Source organism: Equus asinus, chromosome 19 (assembly GCF_041296235.1).
Source record: "Equus asinus isolate D_3611 breed Donkey chromosome 19, EquAss-T2T_v2, whole genome shotgun sequence".
In the NCBI taxonomy this organism is placed as follows: Eukaryota; Metazoa; Chordata; class Mammalia; order Perissodactyla; family Equidae; genus Equus; species Equus asinus.
The window spans coordinates 22,370,462-22,392,018 of NC_091808.1; the positions used below are offsets into that span (position 1 = coordinate 22,370,462).

The 21,557-nt window shown below is 41.5% G+C and overlaps 1 long non-coding RNA gene across 4 annotated transcripts in view; it reads left to right on the forward strand.

Moving 5' to 3' along the window:
• LOC123278469 (uncharacterized) overlaps positions 1 to 18,380 on the forward strand; it is a 68,656-nt gene extending 50,276 nt beyond the window's left edge. For 2 of the 4 annotated variants that reach the window (XR_011495581.1, XR_011495579.1), the window contains exons 3-4: positions 9,539 to 9,782; positions 12,832 to 18,380. This is a non-coding gene — a long non-coding RNA (uncharacterized lncRNA). The remainder of the gene's footprint in view (positions 1 to 9,538; positions 9,783 to 12,831) is intronic. The other 2 variants (XR_011495580.1, XR_011495582.1) reach the window with 2 other exon arrangements.
• The last annotated feature ends 3,177 nt before the right edge of the window (positions 18,381 to 21,557 follow it).

Below are 21,557 nucleotides of genomic sequence, written 5' to 3' on the forward strand. Positions count from 1 at the left end.
ACTGGTTCAGATCCTGGGCGTGGACATGGCCCTGCTCATCAGGCTGTGCTGTGGCAGCGTCCCACATAGCTCAAGCAGAAGGACCTACAACTAGAATATACAGCTATGTACTAGGGGGCTTTGGGGAGAGGAGGAAAAAAAAAGGAGGAAGAAGATTGGCAACAGATGCTAGCTCACGGCCAATCTTTTAAAAAAAAAAAAAGAATTTGTGTGGGATCAAAGAATGATGGAAAAAGCAGACTTTCTGTTTATTTTATTTTATTTCTTATATGAGACTAGGTATCTCTATCCAATGGACTGTGGTTTCTAGAGCATGTTTTAAATGGGAACAAAAGCCTTTGTTTTCATTAAGTTTTTCCACGCCCTATTCTGGCCCAATCTCCCATCACTAATCACATTATTGCATCTCACTTCGACTGATGCAATTCGACTTCTCTGCCCTGCACCCAGCTCCCGATGCTGGTCAGCAGAGATTGCAGACTGGTCTGAGGGCAGGGGTTCGGGCATCGTCGATCCAGGATGAGGACCCTGCTTCTGCTTTAAGGCTTTTGAAGCCAGGATAACTGGAGGGGGAACATCCTCTTATGCTTAGTTAGTTTCTCACTCAGAAGTGATCATTTATTAATCTTTCAACTCAATTTCTCATATTACTCTTTTCAACCTTCTTGTCATTACACTAGATTCAGTAAACACTGTTGATGATTTACTCTGGGCCAAATGCTGTACTTTCATGTACAATCATCCCCTCCATTTCCCCAGGCTGTAGTTCCCTTATTTTTATTACCTGAGAGAATGCCCCAGATCTCCAGTTATTCAATTAACAGCACAAAGGAAGAAGATATTCTACAGCATGTCACTGACACACTGAAGAAGGAAACTACTAAGAGGTGACCTTCTGTTTTTTACGTTGCCCTAGAAAATTTTCCTGTTCAAATTCCAAAAGTCACTTACTTTGACCTAACATGCCTCAAGCTTCAACTTTTGAAAACAATAGATATTGCTTTAAAATGTAGACAATGACCGAAAAGTCAAAAGGAATTTTGATATTACCAAATTAGTTGGTGATATGTGTTCAATAAAGTGACAATGGACATCTTATTTCCACAATAGAGATGGTGCAGAGTGCCTTTGGCATATCAGGAACATTTCTACTTAATTTTCAGCTCTAATTTATCATGTGCAAGGAATTGGATATCTGAAAAGCTGCAATAACTTTAACATGGAATCATCCTGGTAGATTACCAAAATGCGTTGTTCTTCCAAAAATAGTTGGATAGCTTTCTTTCTAAGGAAACTGTGAACCTAGTACCAAGGCCAGAAAAGGAAAGATTTGGACAGGAGTAAACTTTATATTGAGCACGAAACAGCTTCGGAGCCACCAACTACTTCATTTGGATAAAATGAAAACTTTCAAAGCAAAGAGAGACAAAAACTAGACATGTTTGGATAATATGAAGCTTAATGGAAATAAATTTTGATTTGTGACTTAGAAGCTCTCTCAAATTGGTTGCAGTTTTAGCGTGTAAAAACAGCTGGGAAAACAACAACATCTTCTAGTTGAAGAGGGAAAATAATTATATATCTTCAGGAAGGAACTTTGACCTAGAGATTTGCTTGTGTATAAAGAAGAAAGCATGTTCACAAATAGCGAAACAAAAGGCAAAGGATTTGGGATCCCAAGAGCCTGAATTTTAACGGAGTGAAATCTTCAGTCCCTGAAATTTGGAAAGGTGAAGAAAAACACTCAACAGCGAGGGCCAGCCAGGGCAGGCACTGCGAGATGTCGTGGTCCATTCAGGCGACTATAACAGAATACCACAGACTGGGTGGCTTCTAAACAACAGAAATTTGTTTCTCACAGTTCTGGAGGCTGGAAGTCCAAGATCAAGCACCAGCAGATTCAGCGTCCGATGAAGACTCACTTCCTGGTTCTTAGACGGCCATCTTCTTGCTGTGCCCTCATACTGTGGAAGGGATAAAGGATCTCTCTGGGGTTTCTTTTATAAGGACAACTAATCACCTCCCAAAGGGCCCACCTCCAATACCATCACATTGGGTGTTAGGATTTAACACATGAATTTTGCAGGAGAGACACACATCCAGTCGATAGCAGGAGACATTGATTAGTAATGTAGATTTCCCTGAAGATTTTGCCAGCTTGCATACTGCTGAGCAAGTTCCTTACAAATTCTTATCCTTCTTACCTGTTTTCCAAAGTCTACTTTTTCCTGCCATGATCTTAAAGGAGATCTTTCTTCTCTCCCTCTGCAGTGATGGCATCTTTTTCTTTCTACCTGGAGTCCTGTAGCTGCCCCCACCCTCACCCCTGTCCTCAATTGCCTTCCTCCTTTTCTTCCAGAGCCATTTAGCACTGTCCCAGTTTCACCCTCGAAATGGACGTGTCTACATCTTTTGCTGTGTACAGAAGACAGAATATCTTCCAGTTACAGGAAAACACTCCCCAAACCCTTTCCTTCTCCACAATCTACTGTAGTGGGTCTTCTGGGCCACTTCTCTGAGTCACTGGAGAAGTGACATGTCTGCTGCATAAACCAGGGATCTTCCTGGTTTCAGTTATGTCCTTTCCTGTGCTAATCCTCTCTTTGCAGTATATACTCTCTAAAGTTAGCATTTGACACCTTGAGGATACCAAGAGGGTCCTTGCTGCTCTATAATTCCTTGGTTTAGCTGAAGGTTGCTGGGATTGGCAACTGCTGCCCTTAGTAAGACAACTTCTGTACTGCAGAAGCTGCTCTCCAGCTCCTGAGCATACCCCTACCAGACCTTGTTAAAGAGAGAAATTCTCAGGTTCTGCTGAGCACCTCCACTAGAGGCATGTGACACAGGGAACACAAATAGTTGCCTTGATCCTGTTGTCCAGATCCAGTGTGCTTGCTGTGAAATAGAGAAAGGTTGTAGGATTTGGTGTGGTGGTGGTGGTGGTAGTGGTGGCGGGTGGTCAAATTGGTTTGGAATGACCGGAAGGAAATTTCCCGGAGCAAGTGAGACTTGAGCTGGGCAGCATATAAAGTAGCAGCAGCAAGGAGGAAACCATTTGTTGGAAGAGCATCCTGCAAATCGTGGGAATAAATGTTGCTCGTTTGAGGGCAGGTAGGAGAAGCCTGACGGGAGCAGAAGGTGCAGACTAGAAATTGAGACCATGTTTATTATTATTCTTTGCCTTTCATTTTAACTGCTTGTCTATTTCACACAATTTGAAGAAAAAAACAAAGCCTGCACGTGATATGAATTCAAATATTATACAAAGGTAAATGGTGACAAGTCTCCCTCTCACTTTATTTTTCATTTTCCTTCCCCAGAGGCAATCGTTGTATCTAGCTTTGGTGTATCTTCCAGAGATATTCTGTCTAGACACATATATATTTGTATGTCCCTACATGTTTCTGCACATTTGCCTGCCTATCTGTCTGTCTGTTCTTCCATCTTTCCATTTCTCATCCTCTTCTTTTTATACAAACAACAGCATACGTTACACACTGGTCTGTACCTTGGTTTTTGTTGTTGTTTGTTTGTGGTGTTTTTTTTCTAACTTAAAAATATATTCCAGATGTTGTTTCATATTGTGATCACAATTTGTTACATCAAAATTGGGATGTAGGGTATGACAAAGGATTCTTTCTGATTTGTAGATTCATTTTTACAAAAAGACTTATAAAAGTACAATGCTTGTATTGCATTTAATGAAACACTTAACTGAATGTGTTTGTGGTCGTTACTAACATAATGGCGGCCTGATTGGCCTGGCAGGTGTATGTGTGTAGAAGAGGCGGGAGGTAGGCAGCCCTGGAAGCGGGGAAGGCTACTGCGTAATCCAAGCGTGGTGGTGGTGGGGATAGAACACAATAACCACACCCAGTAAAAGCTGGTTTCAACCCTGTCCCCAAACATCAGATTGTTAAAAGACTGCCAATCCATTGGATGATATCAACTGGAGCTGGTTGACATTTGAAGGAATTACAAACCTCTCGTTATCTGTTTTTTAGACTTAAGTTTTTTAGAGAAGTTTTAGGTTCACAGCACAGTTGGAGGAAGGAAAAGAGATATCCTATACACCCCGTGCGCCACACAGGCACAACTTCCCCCACTATCAACATCCCCCACCAGTGTGGTACATTTGTTACAATTGATGAACCTACACTGACACATCATTATCACCCAAGTCCATAGTTCACATTAGGGTTCACTGTTGGTGTTGTACATTCTGTGCGTTTGGACAAATGTATAATGACATGTATCCACTACCGTAGTATCGCAGAGTATTTCACGGCCCTAAAAACCCTCTGTGCTCTGCCTCTTCAACCCTCTCCTGTTGGTTTTTAATCATATCCACAACTTCTTCAGCCAACTTGAGCAGATGTTGTCGAATGTCTCCACCCATGTCTCCTTGGCACTCGCCTTCTTAGTGCATGCGGATGGCAGCGTTCCCTGGCAAGGACTGTGACCCTGCTCGAGAGCTTTCTGTTGGCCTGAATGTGGACAGGTAGGAATTGCCAGGGAGTTAATTTGCCTGGAGTAGCCTTCATCAATGATGAAAGGGAGTTGGAGAGTAAAGAGCTCCGTTTCCTCAACCTTCAGTGGGACAACTCTGAGATGCGATCCATCCTGTACCCTAGATGTACCCAGAGGGATTAAGCCTCAGATACCCAGAGCATCTGTACCATATACTATGTACCATGTACTGCTTTTTTTCGCCTCACTTACTTTCCCATTTTCCTTCTGGTGCTCCTGAGGATCTCCTTTCACTTAACTACTTGCATTCAAATCGTTGTCTTGGGACCTGCCTCTGGGCAAAACCAATTTTAGATACCAGGGTTCTTCTAGCTCCATTCTTACCCCCTTCCAGAAAAAGTGCATGTCATCATTTAGTGCTAGTGATGAAGTCCATTTTGACAGATGGACCTCAGTCATATTGACTGTTTCAGAGTCAATTGGCTCTCTTTCATCTCCACCTCCCACTCCCATCCTGGCCATAGTGCCTGTTCTCATTTCCAGGGAAAGAACAATGTGAAGTGGTGCTCGCCACGGCCTGTGCACTATCTGTTTTCCATTTAAGCAGACTCCTGTGGGAGTTGACTCATGCAGTTGACATAAAGCAGCACCTTGCTGGGCTCATGTGAGGAAATAGCAAGAGTGATATGTCCAGCTAGATAATTCTGGCAATACTCACTCCTGTGGGTTCCCAGCCAAGGTCTCTGACCTTCTGTAGTCCTTTTATAGCCTTCTTGATCTCAGACGTTTTCACCTTTTATTTGCAGGGCCTTATGAAGGCATATATTGGTAAAGAAATTTGGAAATGCTGGCAGGATTTTGGACACAGAAATTAACTCGATATTGGGGCTCTAAACGGCTCTGTTTGTAGTCAACCAAGAGGCACAGTTTTGTAGTCCTCTACGGAGGGAAAAGGTGAACTCAGAAAACAAATCAATGTGACTTGACCAGAGCTTTTCAAAACTTGGTTGACCATTCTGTAGAAAATTTATATTCCTTTAGTGCAATCATTACACACTGATGGACAGATTTTTTACTAATAAACAAAAGAGATGGAGCCATTATAATTGAGATTTAGACATTTACTGCGTGTTGGGTCTCAGTTCACTCACATATCTATATGAAAGCAAAATGCTATGACTTCCCTGTAAAGGCTGGTTCATCCAGTAAATGTCTGGAGTACTTTGCAAAGCTCCCCTTGAAAAAGACAAAATTGTGCCATTTGCAACAACATGGATGGATTTTGAGGGTACATGCTAAGCGAAATAAGTCAGAAAGAGAAAGACAAATACTATATGATTTCGCTCATATGTGGAAGATAAACAAACAAACACATAGACAAAGAGAACAGATTAGTGGTTACCAAAGGAGAAGGGGGTGGGTGGAAGGTGAAAGGGGTAGAGGAGCACATATGTATGGTGACCGATAAAAACTGGACTGTTGGTGGTGAACACGATGCAGTCTATATAGAAGCTGAAATATAGTGATGTGTACCTGAAATTTACACAATGTTATAAGCCAATATGACCTCAATAAAATAATTTTTAAGAGAAAAAAAACCAGCTGCCTTTGTTTTAGAAGGAAATGCAACTCTTGGTCACAATCTAATTGTCGCTAGTCACTCCATGTAGCCTGGCGGGTGAGACTGGGCTTGGAGTCTTGGCACTTGGCATAAAGACCGGATCTGTGTCTCAGGACTACGACAGTTTTCATGTATGCGTAAGTCTGCTTGAGAAGAGACGTGGGAAGAGCCAGAAAACAGCTTATTCCAAAGACATTTAACTCTAGCCAAAGATCTGTCATTGGTGCTGATTATGAAAATTATGGAATTTACTACCTCGAATGAACTTCTTGAGTCATCTTTTCCATTTTGAAGATGAGAGACTGGAGCTTAAAAAGTTGGAGGAACTTGTTCAAGCTCACTCAGCTTAGGACTAGAACCCTAGACACTGTCTCCTTGACTTTTAAACAAGTGGTTCTCGACTGAGTTTGAGAATAAGGACGCTCCCTTTAAAAGAAAAGTTTGGAACCTCTGAAGGATAGCAGTCATGGTTTGTAACAGTCGCTGCTGGAGGAAGCGCATACATGCACCTGTGTTTGTGCATCCTCCTGATCACCCAGCCCCACTGTGCACGCTGGAGCCCCGTCAAATGCCACAATTAGCTAGCTCTGTTCAGTGGCCGTTTCAATAGTTCATTGATTGCATCTTCACTTGGGGGTGAAGAAAGTCTAGAAAGGAGTGGAAAAACCACTTTGGACTCTCCCCTCTCCTTTAACAACAAGTGTCTCTAGCTCCACTTGCACGTAATCAGTTCCTCCCTCTTCACTTCCACTGCCTCCATGCTCCTCCGGCTTCTCTTCTCTTCATGTTGAATCATTGAAACAATCTCCAAATGGCATCCAGATTCTGTTTCCTTCCTCCTTTAATCCATCCTGAGCACCATTGTTAAGCTTATCTTCCTAAAACACCAGTTTCACGTCAGTCTCCTTCTGAGAAATCTCTGGTCCTGGGAAACCGCTACTGTCTTTAAGATAAAAATAAAACCCACCATTTTGGCTTTTAAAGTCCTACCCAATTGATTTCCACTCTTTTTGTAATCATGCCAACTTGGGTTCAAATTCTAGGTTGGCTATTTCCTGGTTATGACACCTTGGATGTTTCTTAATCTCTCCACATCTCAGTTTTCTTACCTGTAAAATATTGCAGCAATACCTATCTTTCAGGGTTGTTAGGAGAGTTGGAAAAACTATCTACACCTGATTAATATTTTCAGCCTTTATATTTTTATGCTGCATTCCCCAACTCGAGCCTTTCTCCCTAGTAGGATGTTCTCTTTACTGACCTCTAAACGTGCTGTGCTCATTCTTGGTGCTAATCTTTGGTGGACTCATGTCTTCTCTCATAGGAGATCTCCATCTTTCCTTTTCCCTGTGCCTATCCAAATTCTACTCTTCTCTCAGAGTCCAGCTCAAGGTTCGCTTTGAATTCACTCTCCCCTCGAAGCCCCTCTCCAACATTCCAGCTGGTCTTTGTCCTCTAAACTTCCCAAATGAACAGAACAGCCAATAACCTCTTAATCACTTGACCCAACGTTTCCCCAGGTGTGACTGGTAGAAGACGATGCACATAAAAATGGTTTCATGGTCAAGTACTGCACCCTGTGTTCCTGTCTTAAGAGCTTCACAATTCACATTTGCCCAGTCAAGTTTCTGAGAGATTCTACAAAAAAGAAAATTATTTAACTGTGCTCAGCCTTGCAGTTCTCAAATCTATTTGGCTATGGAACCGATTTTTCACACAAAAAATGTTAAATCAAGGAGCGTGTATTCCTAGGAGCACACTGTGGGAAACTGACTTGATGGTATTGTGATTTTCCTCCCTATGGGATGTTAGTTTCCTGGAAGCTACGATTGCCTCTTATATTTTTACTTTTCCATCAGTATTTAGCCCTGTGCTATGCATCTTCTAGGTGCTCAATAAAGGTTTGTTAAGCAAAGTAAAAGTTTGGAGTGTGATGAGGTAGAGGAGTTTTAACATTCACATAGTTCTTATTGTTAAGAAGTTTAGTCAAGGTAAAAATGGATATCTAAACTGGTGCCTGAAATGAGGTTTAGGAGCCTGAGTGCTTCAATTAAGTATGCTATCCTTTTGTTCTGTTTATTTAGAGGTGAGAGATTTGATTAGATTATATCAACATATTCCCATTTGTTTTCCTTTTTAAATGGACTCGGAATAAGGTCTTTAAATAGTTTCAAAAGTTTGTGAGGATGGAACCACAGCTATGGAAGAAGCTTCTGTGTATATTTTCCAGATATGCATGTACAGTGTCTATGTAGCTCACAATCTTTCGAGCTGAATTTCTTTTAAAAGGAGCTTGAATATCATTTTGATTTAAAAACCACTTTTGGGGACAAAAGTCTAGAGATAATGAGACCAAAAGGATGTAAAGCCATAAAGTTACAACCTTGCAGTGGTGCTCTCTCCAGATGTGCTAAATAAAGTATGATTTATGGGAACGAGCTTTTAACCACATTCTTGATTTACTGAAGATATTTGGGCCTTAAGTTTTGCTTGATTCTTATACTTGAGGTAATGCCTAGATACCACATCTGTGTGCTTGCACGTGTGCTATTTTATAGGAGAGCCTCTTTCATTTAAAACTCTTAGGGGTATAAGGGAAAAATGATCTTTGAAGGAAAAAATTGAGAGAAATAACATTGCCCACCAAATGCCAGAGTTTCTAAAGGGAATTCGATCTGCAGAATGGATTGAGTCTGTGTTTCTCCCTTAGATGGGTTGGCTGGACAATGAAGTCCTTAATTTTGTATTCCTTGGTCATACCTTTTAAAGAGGAAATGCAGCAGTAGCTAAGGCCAGACCTTGGTAGGGCTGAGGTTCATGACTTGTTTAGCCCGTGGACCCCTGGATGACCTTGCGTTAGTCATGTCTCTCTGGGCCAGTCCCTCCTCCCATAGCCTGTGGGAGGGTGGTGCCCCTCTGAGGCTCATGTTTGGATGAGCTATCGACCGCAATGAAGCACCCTCTTGAATCAGCCTTTTGGATCATGGAGCAAAATAAGAAAAGTGTCCTTCATTCACATGTTTTTCCATCAATCTCCATTGCCTGGGTGTGGTGCTTTCATTGCCTCAGATGAAGAGCAGAGGATCTGTCCCTCTTGTTCAGTATTTAAAAATAGAAGGCACCGAGGGGTCAATCCTCAAGCATATAAACCCTTAAAGAGCATTTCCATACATGTGGTGATTTACATGTGATTGACAGTGCTCCGATCTTGTAAGACACCTTTCATTTTCATATTCATTGTGCACTGTGGAGTTTGTGACTCATGTTGTTGAACTGTGAGTCCATTGTTTCGTGTATTGGGCTGAACCATATAAAACTGTTGATGTTTGACCACTTTTGACCTACAAAAATAGCAATTTTCTATGGTTCAACCCTGTGGAAGCGAGGAGTAAAATCTGTCCTGGTCTTCTTTCCCTTTAATGCATCTTTCTTCTCCTGCTGGTACAGATTGCCCAAACCTCCATAAATCAAGTGGGAGGAGGACTCCGTCTTAGAGGTGTTGATCGGATCATCATAGCTGACCTGGACTCTGGAGTGAAGATGGCCAGTGTTGGGCACAATTAATTCATCCATAGAAGGAAGAAGACATTGAGGAAAATATCTCAATGAAGTAATGGATTTAGATGGTGTCAGGAACATCTAAACAACACAGCACTTGCTTCTACATCAAACGTGACATTTGGCATTGAGGGTAAGTTTACAGAGCCAAAGCTAAACTCAGGTCAGGAGCTGACACCGTGTTAAACCATTTTGACAGGTGGCTTATGTTTTTTTCTAAGGCCGGCCTCATTTGCCTGTTAAACATTAGGAGAATCAAAATATAAGAGAAACAGAGATCCTTATGGAAAAAGATGCAAGTAGAAATATTTTACTGCCTGGGAAGATGGAGGTTGGAGAGTGGGGATAGGAAAGAAAGTAAAAAGATTAAAGTAAGAGAGGAGTGGGGTAGTTGCCAAGGAGCTTAGCACCATTAAAGGTCAGTGTGTTCTTGGGTAATGCTACCTTGATGGCAAGAGGGAAGAAAAATGATTAGAGGAGCGTGTATTCTTTCCGCAGCATGCCTCCAAGTTCAGAGAAGGCTAAGCAAACACCTGGCTTACCAGAAGCAGGAAGCTGGGTTACGCTGGGCAGAGAAATATTGCATGGCTGTGGGACCCACCTCTAAATCCAATTCATAGCCAGCATACAGTCTTACACAAAAAGCAATCTAATAAAGCGTCTGTCTACATAGATCTACATTTCCTTTAATCAGGACTCGGTTTTTCTTAATCCTCAATCAGTTTTCAGTACTGATTGTAAATGGGACATTTTACTAAATGGCTAGAGTGGTTTCTAAGGAAAAAATAGGGCCCCATTTCTAGTCTGTACTTTTCTGAAACTTATGTTATTTTATAAACATAGTATTATCTGTTTTGAAGGTTCTATTTCTGCCCAATATTCTTCATGGAGGAATATTGTTATGGGAAAGCACCTGACACATACTGGTTGTGGAATGAAGTGGTGAATATTATGAACAGTTAACTTACACTGGTGAACTGGCTCTGCTGTTTTCCATCTAGCAGTCAAGATAAGATATGCTCAGCAAGTCTGTGAATGCTGAATGCTGGGGAGCCCTGGATTCCTGCAGAGTCATTGAGAGGTTTGCCTTCACTGGCCTCTGTCTCCCATGCAGGGACAATTGTATGAAAGCCCTTTCCCACCTCCATCCACCTCCATGTGACCTTATCCTTAGGCTGTTTCCTGTCTGCCCCACTGGTGACTGCTGGTCAGACTTTCTTAGGACGAAGCTTCCAGAGCTTTATCTACTTCCTCTCCCGGCTGATCAGCAGGTCTTATTTGTGCAGCGAGTCTCCCTGAGCCTGAGACACAAGTTCTGATAGACAGCGCTGCCTTATGAAGCGCCCAAGATTGATCATGGGGTACTGGCCTTTTAAAATCCTAGACACAAAAACCTCGGTACAAACAGGAAACAAAACATCTCAAGGTGGAAAGACTATTTTTGGCATGAGGCTGTCGGATTCCCTAAATCTCCCTATACAAGCAAGTTTCCATTTTTGCTTAGGGCTGTAGAGTCACTGTCATTGTGCCCAATATGGGAAATAGATCCACGTGTTGAAGGAAAGCGATGTCACGTGGAGTCTAACCCACTCTGCTCCTTTGATTTCTCCTGCTTTCCCGGGAAACTCTGGAAGATTCCAGAGAGCATGGGGTGAAAAACATGGGTATTGGTAGACCAAGATTCTCAAATATTGTATCTCTGATAATGCTTTCAGATTTGAGATCTACATGATAAATATAGATTTCCAGAGAGATAAGATAATAAGATGAGATTAAAAAAAGATAAAAATCATAGGGTAACAGGCCTGGGTCAGTACACGCTTGGGTGGACTAGGAAGTTTTCCATTTCCCTAAAGGCATTGAAAATATTGTGCAAGTGCTGTGTGAGTGTAGGCTTGTCGAGAGAGATAAGCAAAAAAAATAAGAAACAACAAGCTTGGGTCATTTTATCTCTGGAGGAGGAGGGTGTTTGCTCTGAAGAAAAAGCTGATGAGTTGCAATCTTCAGCCCAAACACTCTTGAAGATGGTTGGTGACTTTGTACCAGACACAGAGTTGTCTCTCCTCCCAAAACTCATCATTGACTTGGAAGACAAGTCGCAAAGAGATGAAACAGCAGGCTCTCAAGACAAAGTAGTCCAGGGCAAACATTCATGGGAATGGCAAAGAAACTCACTTGGGAGGGTTAGCAGCGTGCTGAGATCATCAAGATTTTCCGATTAAAAATTCCTATGAGAAGAAAAGAGGGAGACCATTAGAGAGAGTCCTTGAGCTAACTACGTTCTTCTCTTTTTGAGGAACAAGGCTAAGTGGTTAGGGGATATATATGGAAATAAGAACTCGTAGCCATATGGTGAGGCCTCTTGTATGCAGGAAAAATGGAATAACTGGCCTTCACGGGACAACCAGAAACCATTGAACGGCCAAGTCTTATGATGATCAGGAAGCCCAAAGGACCACCGTCCTCCTGCCTTGCCGGGGGCAGTGGTACGTGGAGAATTATTGCAGGGTTTGTCATTAACTAGCCTCAGCCTTGTTGTTTTAACATTTCCAGTTCCTCTGCTGAAAGCCCATTTCTGTCTTCAGCTCACAGTTAGAGGCTACTAGTCATTTTAGGGATTGGCTGATCTTGCTGAAGAGTCTACCCTAGCCCAGTCAGTTGTGGTCAAGTGGGCAGACGCACAGAGTACAGACAAAGGAATCTGTACATCAGCAACTGTTAGGGCCACTTCCTTCCTTGGTGGGCTAGGGCCCTGAAGCGCCTTTGGAGGCCCTACAGTCATGGCAGTGGATCCCCAACCCAGGTAGTATAGATGGACTTTCTTTGGCAAGTGCACTTATGTGCCTCTGCCTTTACTTTGAAAACTCAGACACTGTTTAATTTCATTTCAGGTGTGAGGTGTGTTGTACCCTAAATATCCGCATTATACACATATAGATCAGGGAGCATCAACCAATTAATTCTGTTTTATTTTTCATATTTGTCTTTTATGTCTTTTTTTAACGAGAAATACATGTGTGATCACAATGTAAATACACGCATATACATATATATGTATATATATTATATACACATGCATAATATATGTCAATGCCATCTTTTTATTATAAAAAGAAGATTGGTCTTATTGATGTACTAATACACTAAGTCTATCTTTCTTGCATTCCTGAAACATCTCCCAGAAGTATCACAAAAGAAGAAGCCTACTGTTTCTTCCCAAAATGGATTACTATTAAATTAATATGGAACATTCTCTGAAGGTGCCAGAAAGGCCTTGGAGAGGAATGAGCATTATAATACTACCAGGAGAATTGCAGCTCTTAAAAATGGTCATGGCCGCTCAAAGCCATCTTGCTCCATCTGGAGAGAGTCTATGAAAGTCATCAACTGCCACGTGGAAGCTTAATAAGGAAGGGACACTGCTGAGTCCTACATACAGAAATTGGTAAGATAGACCTGAGCTTTTGCTGGGAAGAGAGAGAGTGAGAAGAACTTTTCGCTGAAGAGACTTTCAAGGTGGAAGATGTCCAAGTTGCTTTGTCTACATGACGGTGGCCAGGAGAGTAAGAGGAGGCGGTGGGTATAATTCCATGTTTGTGACTCTTCATCATCAGCTGCTCTGTGAATCGCCTTCCCTTAAGGTTTTAATTTCTTGTCAATGTTTTCTTCTCAGCACCTCTCAAGCCATTCCCTTCTTTGGTGCTTTGTGTTTTTAACTTTTCCGTTGTTGTCGTTGCCTCCTGCTAACTTTCCCAGTGCAAGTATTCTAATTACTTTGAAACAACCCTAAGTAAGGCATTTGAGGAACCAATTGAGTTTTTTGTCTCCTCAGCTCTTTTTCCTCCGGCTCATGTCCAGCGCAATTGTTTCCCCATTGCATTATTTTATTTGAAGTGGCCTATATTCATGATACTACGGATTTAAGATAACACAAATAATTCGTAAGTTAGTATGACGAAGTAATGACTTTTACTCTTAGTTGGTTCTGCTCCTTTTCTCATCCATTCTTTCTGCTTTGGCTTTTTCTTTCAGTGTCTTTAATCACTATCTCATTGCATCTTCATATAAATTATCTTGTTTGATTTTCACATCTACACTTAGAGAGGTAGTGAGGTGCAGCGGAGAATTCAAGTTATGTGCTATGTGCTTTACGTATGGGTTTTCATTTAGTCTTTACAGTAACTGTTTCAGGTAGGTATTCTTATTCCTTTTTCGCAGGTGAGGAAACCGAGCCCAAGAAGGTTTAGGAACTCCCAGTCTCACATAGTTGATCGGTGATGGAGCCGGGGTATAAAACTCAAAGCTTGTGATTTAATTACCATACTCTATTATCTCGCTGTGTAACCACTATTTATGGGGTCCTTACTAAGCACCAGGCAACTTTAGATGCCTTCTCTTGTAAGTTATCTAGCAGCTCTATAAGGACTTAAATAGCTACATAACTTACTAGCTGTGCGACTGCCAGTTAACGTGCCTGAGCCATACTTACTTCATCTGTCACATAACACTAATAGTACTTTTCAATCTCTGCCCCACAATTACTGTGAAGAATTTATGAGAGAAGGAATATGAAAATAATCTTTAAACCAGGAAGCACGATGTAATGGTATACATTGTAAGCGTGGAAACGTTATTACTCCATTAATTAGATAATTTTCCAGATGAGAAATCTTAGGAAAAGAGAGGTAGATGTAACTTCAGCCACAAGTGTCCCCTGTGTGTCAGGCACTGTCCTTAGCACCTGGTGGAGTGGTCTGCCCAAGGTCTCCTGGTTCATTAGGGGCACATCTGGAATTAGAGTTGGGCGCGTTCCCTCGAGATGGAGAGAAGAGTGCTTTCTAAGACATTCCTTGTCCCAGAGGTGAGGTACTAAGCTGACGATGGTGATACCCAAAGTTGCTGCTGAAATTAAGAATGGAATTTATTTCATGCGGACTTTCCCTCCTGGAGTTTTATACTAGTCTGGTTGCCTTTTGCCGGGCATTGCCCTAGTCCTGCAGTATTGTATGATTTTCCAGTGTAGTAGATGATATCCAGATTTCTTTAGCCTCTTTCAGAAATTTCTTGCTATAAAGTGCTGGACCTGGAGCTTTTTAATATTCAATCATTGATTTACTTTTTAAACAAATGGAAATGGAAGCAAGATGTTTGGTTTGAGAGCCTTCATGGTTTGCCCATGCCGATTTTGCAGGTGCCCAAGTGCCACATATGTTTTCTTGGGGACACAGACTCACAGAAAGCAAGGCTCAGGTCGCCACTTGTGTTTTTTATCTGCTGGTATGTACTCTATGGGGAGATAGACAGTCTTCTGTCCTCTCTCCCAAATAATGAGACAGGATACCCAGGGCACGAGTCAGCAACAAGGGCTCTCTGGATTATCTTCCCTCTTGCCGCTGGCTCTCACTGGACCCTCAGAGGGGGAAGATCATTATCCTTCGCCGGACTGGATGATGTTTGGAAGAATGTGGCTGCAGTAAGGATATATTTGAGATAATGAGGAAGAGACTTATACCAGGGAAACAAGGCTTTTCGTAGCGGGCCTCTGAGGCTCCGGGCAAACAAACTCAAGGCTGAGCTAATCGCAGCCAATTTTTTAAAGTGATATTCAGGTAACAATTTGAGCGAATAGAAAAATTATTTTAGCAAAAAAGCTCAAAACAAATCAATGCATAGACTAGAGATGAGTAATTTCATGGGTTAGTGCAAAGCTATTAACCAATAACACGAAAGCAAATTCCTATTATTAAAGAATTCTATTGCCAAGTTACAGAAAATTCATGACTTTCCTAGAAGGAAAATGAGCACTTGTTTTATTTACATTAAAAAAAGTCATGTTTAAGATTCCTTACAAGTGGTATGTGTGTTTATGTATGTGTATGTATTTAATTAAACAAAGTTTGACTTAAATGTATATTTAATTAAAAACATGTATTTAATTAAATACATGCTTAATTAAATGTGGTTTAATTTGTTTATTCATCTCAAATTATAGAGCAGTCTGTAGTTTAGATGGGACATGGTTTCTATCAGTCTTGACCTGTTTTTCAGATGTCTTATTTTTTTGAATGGATAAGAGAAGAAGAGATGGCAATAATAATAATAACATTAATGATAATAGTAATAATAATAACATTTGTATAGTGCTTTGCAGGGTTAATCTCTTTTAAACTTCGAAACTCAGAGAGAGGGTTTTTGACCAGGGAGTCAGGCAGGCCAGGCATTATTATTGTTATTTTTTATGATTGAATATTTTTTTATCATAGTCATGTTAAAAAACTTAAAGTCAAATATTTTTGAATTAATAAAGCAAGTAGGATTTTACTTACAAAACGTAACAGGTTTCTGGAAAAACACTGCCCTAGTTGGCAACACATATTATGTGAGAAAGGCACGTGACACAGCTGTGTATAAAGACTAGTGTGAGGTGGTTGCTTAGAAAACCCCATTCTCTTCCTTCCCTGGGCATGGCTGTGTCGTTAGTGCCTGGCGCTCTGCTAGGTCATCTGGAGGACACAGTGTGTTTAGGACGTGCTGCATGCCCTCATGCTGTCTGTGATCTGACTGGAAAGAAAGAGCATGGCCATCTCTGAAGCAGGAACTGTGGCTAGAGCTGCCCGGGTCATGCACCCACCCTGGAGTTGTGGCCCAGGTAAGCCCACCCCAGCTACATACACCGAGAGGGTGAAGGGCAGTTCCCCAAAGTAAAGTCAAACTATCGTTTCCAGGTAAAAAGTGAATGGATTATGGGCAACAGATGTCCATCCCAGGTGCTTCTTCTGATGTCCCTAGAGTTAAAAAGTCCCAGGTGTTCCCGCTCTCCAAAGCCCTCCCTGTTTCTCTCAACTCTCCTCTCTCCCAGTGCAATTCTGTCATTTCTAGTTGCAAAACAGAATGCGTTTCCCCCATAGAAACAGGGTTATAAATGCTGGTTAAGCGTAGTTAATATGGTACCATTTTTAGTGTATAGTTCAAATACATTAACTTTAAAGAGCCTTTTGTGGGTAGTTTTGAGGATTTAACCATAATTTATAATACAGTGTCTATGTGAAAATGTGTGCTGAGAAACCGAACACTCAAACCAACAGACAAACTCTTGGAACGTAAGCTGGGCTTGTAGGAGTATGATTGATGCTAAATTTCGCAATAGAACCTGGAAGGGCCGAGACTGCTCAGAGAAAGGGGAGTTCCATTGGAGTTCTGTGGGCCTGGGGAAGGGGTGGGTACATGATGCTATCAGTCCATCAGCCTCTTGATAGCATCAAAATCTGACTCATGTTTCCCACATAGCATCCTGTGGATATAAGGGTGACCTGAGTCTCACGTCTCAGGGCCGCTGATCTGGTGCTGACCAGATAGCACTTCTTTCCTCTCCTGTTACCCCAACTATGTCCCACCTGAAACTACATCTTTACTTGAAAACGAGAGGAGGAATATATTTTGATTAAGAGGTCTTTTCTATTTGTTTCAAACATTTTAAATACAAAAATATAAGAAAATGTAAAATGTTTTACATAGAATATAAGAGTGAAAATTCCCCCACCTTTACCCCAGTGCTGCCCCCCCGCAGTGAAGTATTCACTGCTTCGTATATTTCAGGGCTCATTTTATAAAATGAATTTCTTAATGTGAAAATAAGTTACATCTCCTAGTTTTATCAACATTAGGCAATGTGGGCAGGAAAAGTGTCTATAATGGTTCAGGACTTTTCTGTTCCAGCCCAGGGGTTTATTACAGTTTGAATGGGAGTAGGCATGGATGTTGGGGAGAGGGAGGGAGAACTGAAAGATGAGTAAAGTAAGTGTAGTTTGAGAGGTTCTACACGTCTAATACGGTATCTCCTCCTGCTTTGAAAATCATTGCTTCCTATTTCAAAGCAGGCGATACCTGACCTCTCCATGGTTTACGGCACGTGTTCTTTAACTGATGGCCTGTTTTTAAACAATATCACACCACTTATTTAAGAATGCTTTCATTTTCTAAGTGTTTCACTATTGCTTTCATAATTTTTCTTCTATGTGTATTAAACCCACGATACGTTTTTTACTTTAGTTATTTATCTTTTGATGAAACTAAGAAAATTAATAAGTATTTTATATTTACCCACATATATACCATTTCCTGCAGTCTTCATGCTTTTTTTTTTTGATCCAAATTTCCGTTTCAAATTGAGGAGGTGACTGAATGAAGCCTTGGTGAGTCTCGTGCACGGCAGGTGTTTGCAGAGAAGCAACCACAAGTTCCGGACCCCGAGGCGGGAGTTGGTACAGAAGCACCGAGAGAAGTGGTGGACTGGGGGAGGCCTGTAGTCTAGACTGGAAAGCCATGCACCGCAGGACATTCAGATGGAGGTTGCGGTGGTGACCTAGACTGTAGTCGTGGTGACTGTCTGTTGATGTGATCAGGGGGTGGGGACTTTGAGCCACATATCAGTCTAACTTCTCACCCTCTGGGTTGGGTAGAGGGGGCTGGATATCGAGTTCAATCTTATGGCCCGTGGTTCAATCAATCATGCCTACATAATAAAACCCCAATAACAACTCTGGACACTGAAACTTGGCAGAACATCCAGGTTGTTGAACTCATTGATTTGCTGGCGGGATGACACTGATTCTATGGGGAAAGGGCTCACGAGTTCTACAATTGGGACCCTTCCAGACCTCACCTTATGTGTCCCTTCATTTGACCGGTCCTGATTTGTACCTTTTATAATAAAACTGTAATTGTAAATATAGTGCTTTCTTGAGTTCTGTAAGTCATTCTAGTGAATTATGAAACCTGAGTGGGGATCGTGGGAACCTCCAGGATTTGTAGCCAGCTGGTTAGAAGTGCAGTGGCCTGGGGATCCCTGGACTTGTGACTGGCATCTGGAGTGAGGGCAGTCCTGTTGGAGACTGTGACCTTAAATCTGTGGAGTCTGACACTAACTCTGGTGGTTAGCATCAGAACCGAGCTACAGCGTAGAATGGTCCCTTAACCAAAAGGACTTGTAAGATTAGCCACAATATATGGTGCAATGCGATGCAGAATAGCCAGGACTAGATTAGACCAGTTACCTTGTAGGAAGTCATCGATACCAATCCCAGATGATTCAGAGGAAAGCCCTGGGACCAGAGACCCCCTTATTACTTTCGTGTCTAGATGCTATATTGAGAAGGAAGAAGGAGAAGGAAGAATCCTTGAGAAGGGAAACAGCGCCAACAGGGTGTTCAAACTTTGGATGGATTGCGAAGGTATTTGCTTTAGATTGGAATAGACTGAAGTTTTAAAAAATTCTTAAAAAAAAATTTTATTAACAAGTTTATTCTGTTGAATCAGCAGGACTAGGGGCTTGAGAGCAATAGATCACTATAGAAATTTAAGAAAGCTGTCTTTTCTTCACTTGCCCCAACTCCCTCCCCGCCAAACATCTGTGTTGTAGTGAGTACAATTTGATTCGACTATGTCGAGGTTATTCTATGTAGAGCTTATTGACTCATCCTGGAGTTTCCTTTTCGGTTCAGAAGTATCTTGCCATATGGACAGACCCACATTTTCCTTTCTGGTTGTCAAATTATGTATCAGGTGGGCTGGAACATAATCAGTGAGTTTCCACGAAGCAGATGGACTATATTCCAGTGATTCATCAGTTTCCATGGGTGTTGGTCCAGGCCGTGTTTTGGGCCTCTGGTCCAGTGTTTGGTTATTGTGGGATTTTCTGTGGCTTACAAGATTCATTTGATCAATTACTGGTTATATTAAATGCTGGGAAGGAAATGAGGGGTAAGATCCTGGTTTAGTTGTCCTTTCTTCTTTAAATAGGTTGATTTTTACCTCTAGTAGGAAAACACACAGGCAAATAAATGACTTTGACAGAGTTTTTAAATTGCTTTAACAAGTTAGTGCCAGAAACAAAGAAGATCTGGATTCGTTCATCTTGTGTGTTCTTAGATCCTCTTCTGTCTCTGAAAATGCCTGATGCTGGTGACAAATGCAGATGAGGAGGCCACAGACTGAAATGTCTGCTGGGGCAGGTAACAAAAATAGATGAAATGGGCAGGTGTTGACTGGGGCAAATTGGACAAATGATCCAGAGGTTGCCAGATGTCTTATTTTTTCAAGAGAAACTAGAAATCTATTATTTTAAAAAATATGACTTGGGGGCCGGCCCCGTGGCCTAGTGGTTAAGCTCCCATGCTCTGCTGCAGGCGGCCCAGGGTTTCATCGGTTGGAATCCTGGGCGGGGACATGGTACCGCTCATCTAACCACGCTGAGGCGGTGTCCCCCATGCCACAACTAGAAGGACCCACAACTAAGAATATACAACTATGTACCGGGGGGCTTTGGGGAGAAAAAGGAAAAAAATAAAATCTTCAAAAAAAATTATATATATGACTGGTGAAAATAGTTGAGTGTTGGCAAAAACCCCATAAATATACAAATACAGAATCACTTTGCAGGACGAGTAATACCTACTGGCCAGGCGTATTTGGCCAAGTCATTATTTGCAAGTGCTGATGTAAATGGGGTGGTTCTGTGCAAATCTACACGTTCGAAGCGTGAGAAAACCTCTTTGTTCTATAGTTAGAATCTCTCTGTGAGGCTTACTGAGCAGGGCTTTTCTTCTTAGTATTTTATGGCTTAAGATATGGTCACTTGGTAATAAGTACTGATTAATATTCTCTCCACAAGAACCTTACTTGCTCCTCCCCAGACTGTTCTCAGATTCGCTCTCTGTACACTCTCTTTCCCTCCTTACTTCTCCCTGGTCAAACCATCTTCATTCTCCTCTCGAGCTTAATGACACCTGGTCCATGAGGACTACACACTGCCTCACCTGTCCTCATTTTCTCTCTCTCTCATTTTCGACTTTGTATTATAGCTCATATTTCTCTCTCTCAGCTTTGCATCACTCAACATAACTTGTCCTCTGTAAACATTTCTTAAATTGGATGGAAGTCCAAATTTTATACAGGTTCACATATCCCCATTATCTTCTGTTTATTCTTTCCCTTAATTAAACCCAAGGGATTGTCTTCTAAAGAAATTTGTGGCATTCTGTCATAATTCCTTCTCTGCATTTTCTTTCCATACCTATATATATCTACTTAAAAACAAATCCAGGCACATGCATCCTGCCAGTATTTACTAGCAAAGTCATTTTTTTGTAGTTTTAATTAGCTTTTTTGACTTTTAAACCATAGGTCTACTTGTCAGTGACAGACTGGATTATTAGTTTTATTATCACTAAATTGTTTGGTTAAAACTCAGCTTTGTATTATGCGCATAGTGAGATAATGTATTTAGGACTCTCTTAAATGACTTTGCTTCTCATAAATGTTGAACATGCTTTTCCTGTGTCTATATTAGTACTTAGATTTACTAATTTTCTTTCCATTTGAAGAAGAGAATTCATAATAAATGTTGAAGAATTGAATCTAGTTCACAACTACTGTGAAGACCTCTACTGTGATTTTTTCTTCTTACTTTTTCGGTAACTTCTGGAAGTTTCCCATGGATTTTACAAAGCAGCTCTGAAAATGAGGATAAGGTGACGAAATCCAAAAGCACAGGGGGTGGTCCAGAGATGGGAAAGCCCAATAGACTTGCGTGAGCCAACTGACCCGCCCTGTGCCTGCCAAGGACAGACTTGCTCTTCTCCTTCTGTTTTCCCTGGGCTCATCTGAGTGGGGCCTCCAGGGATCTTCTGTGTGATTAAATGGATAAAACAAGGAGGACTTGGCTAGCACACCACATGGGTGGGCCAGCCACTGTCTGAAAGGCAGTGTTCATACGAAAAACTCTAAAATGTTCCCTTTCACTTAGATTCAGTGGGGTCAAATAATTTTAGATGAAACTGTGGCCGTTAAAGTTATGTCAAACCGCAAGGTAGAATTAAATCTGCTTATCAGAATATCATCCAGAGTAAGA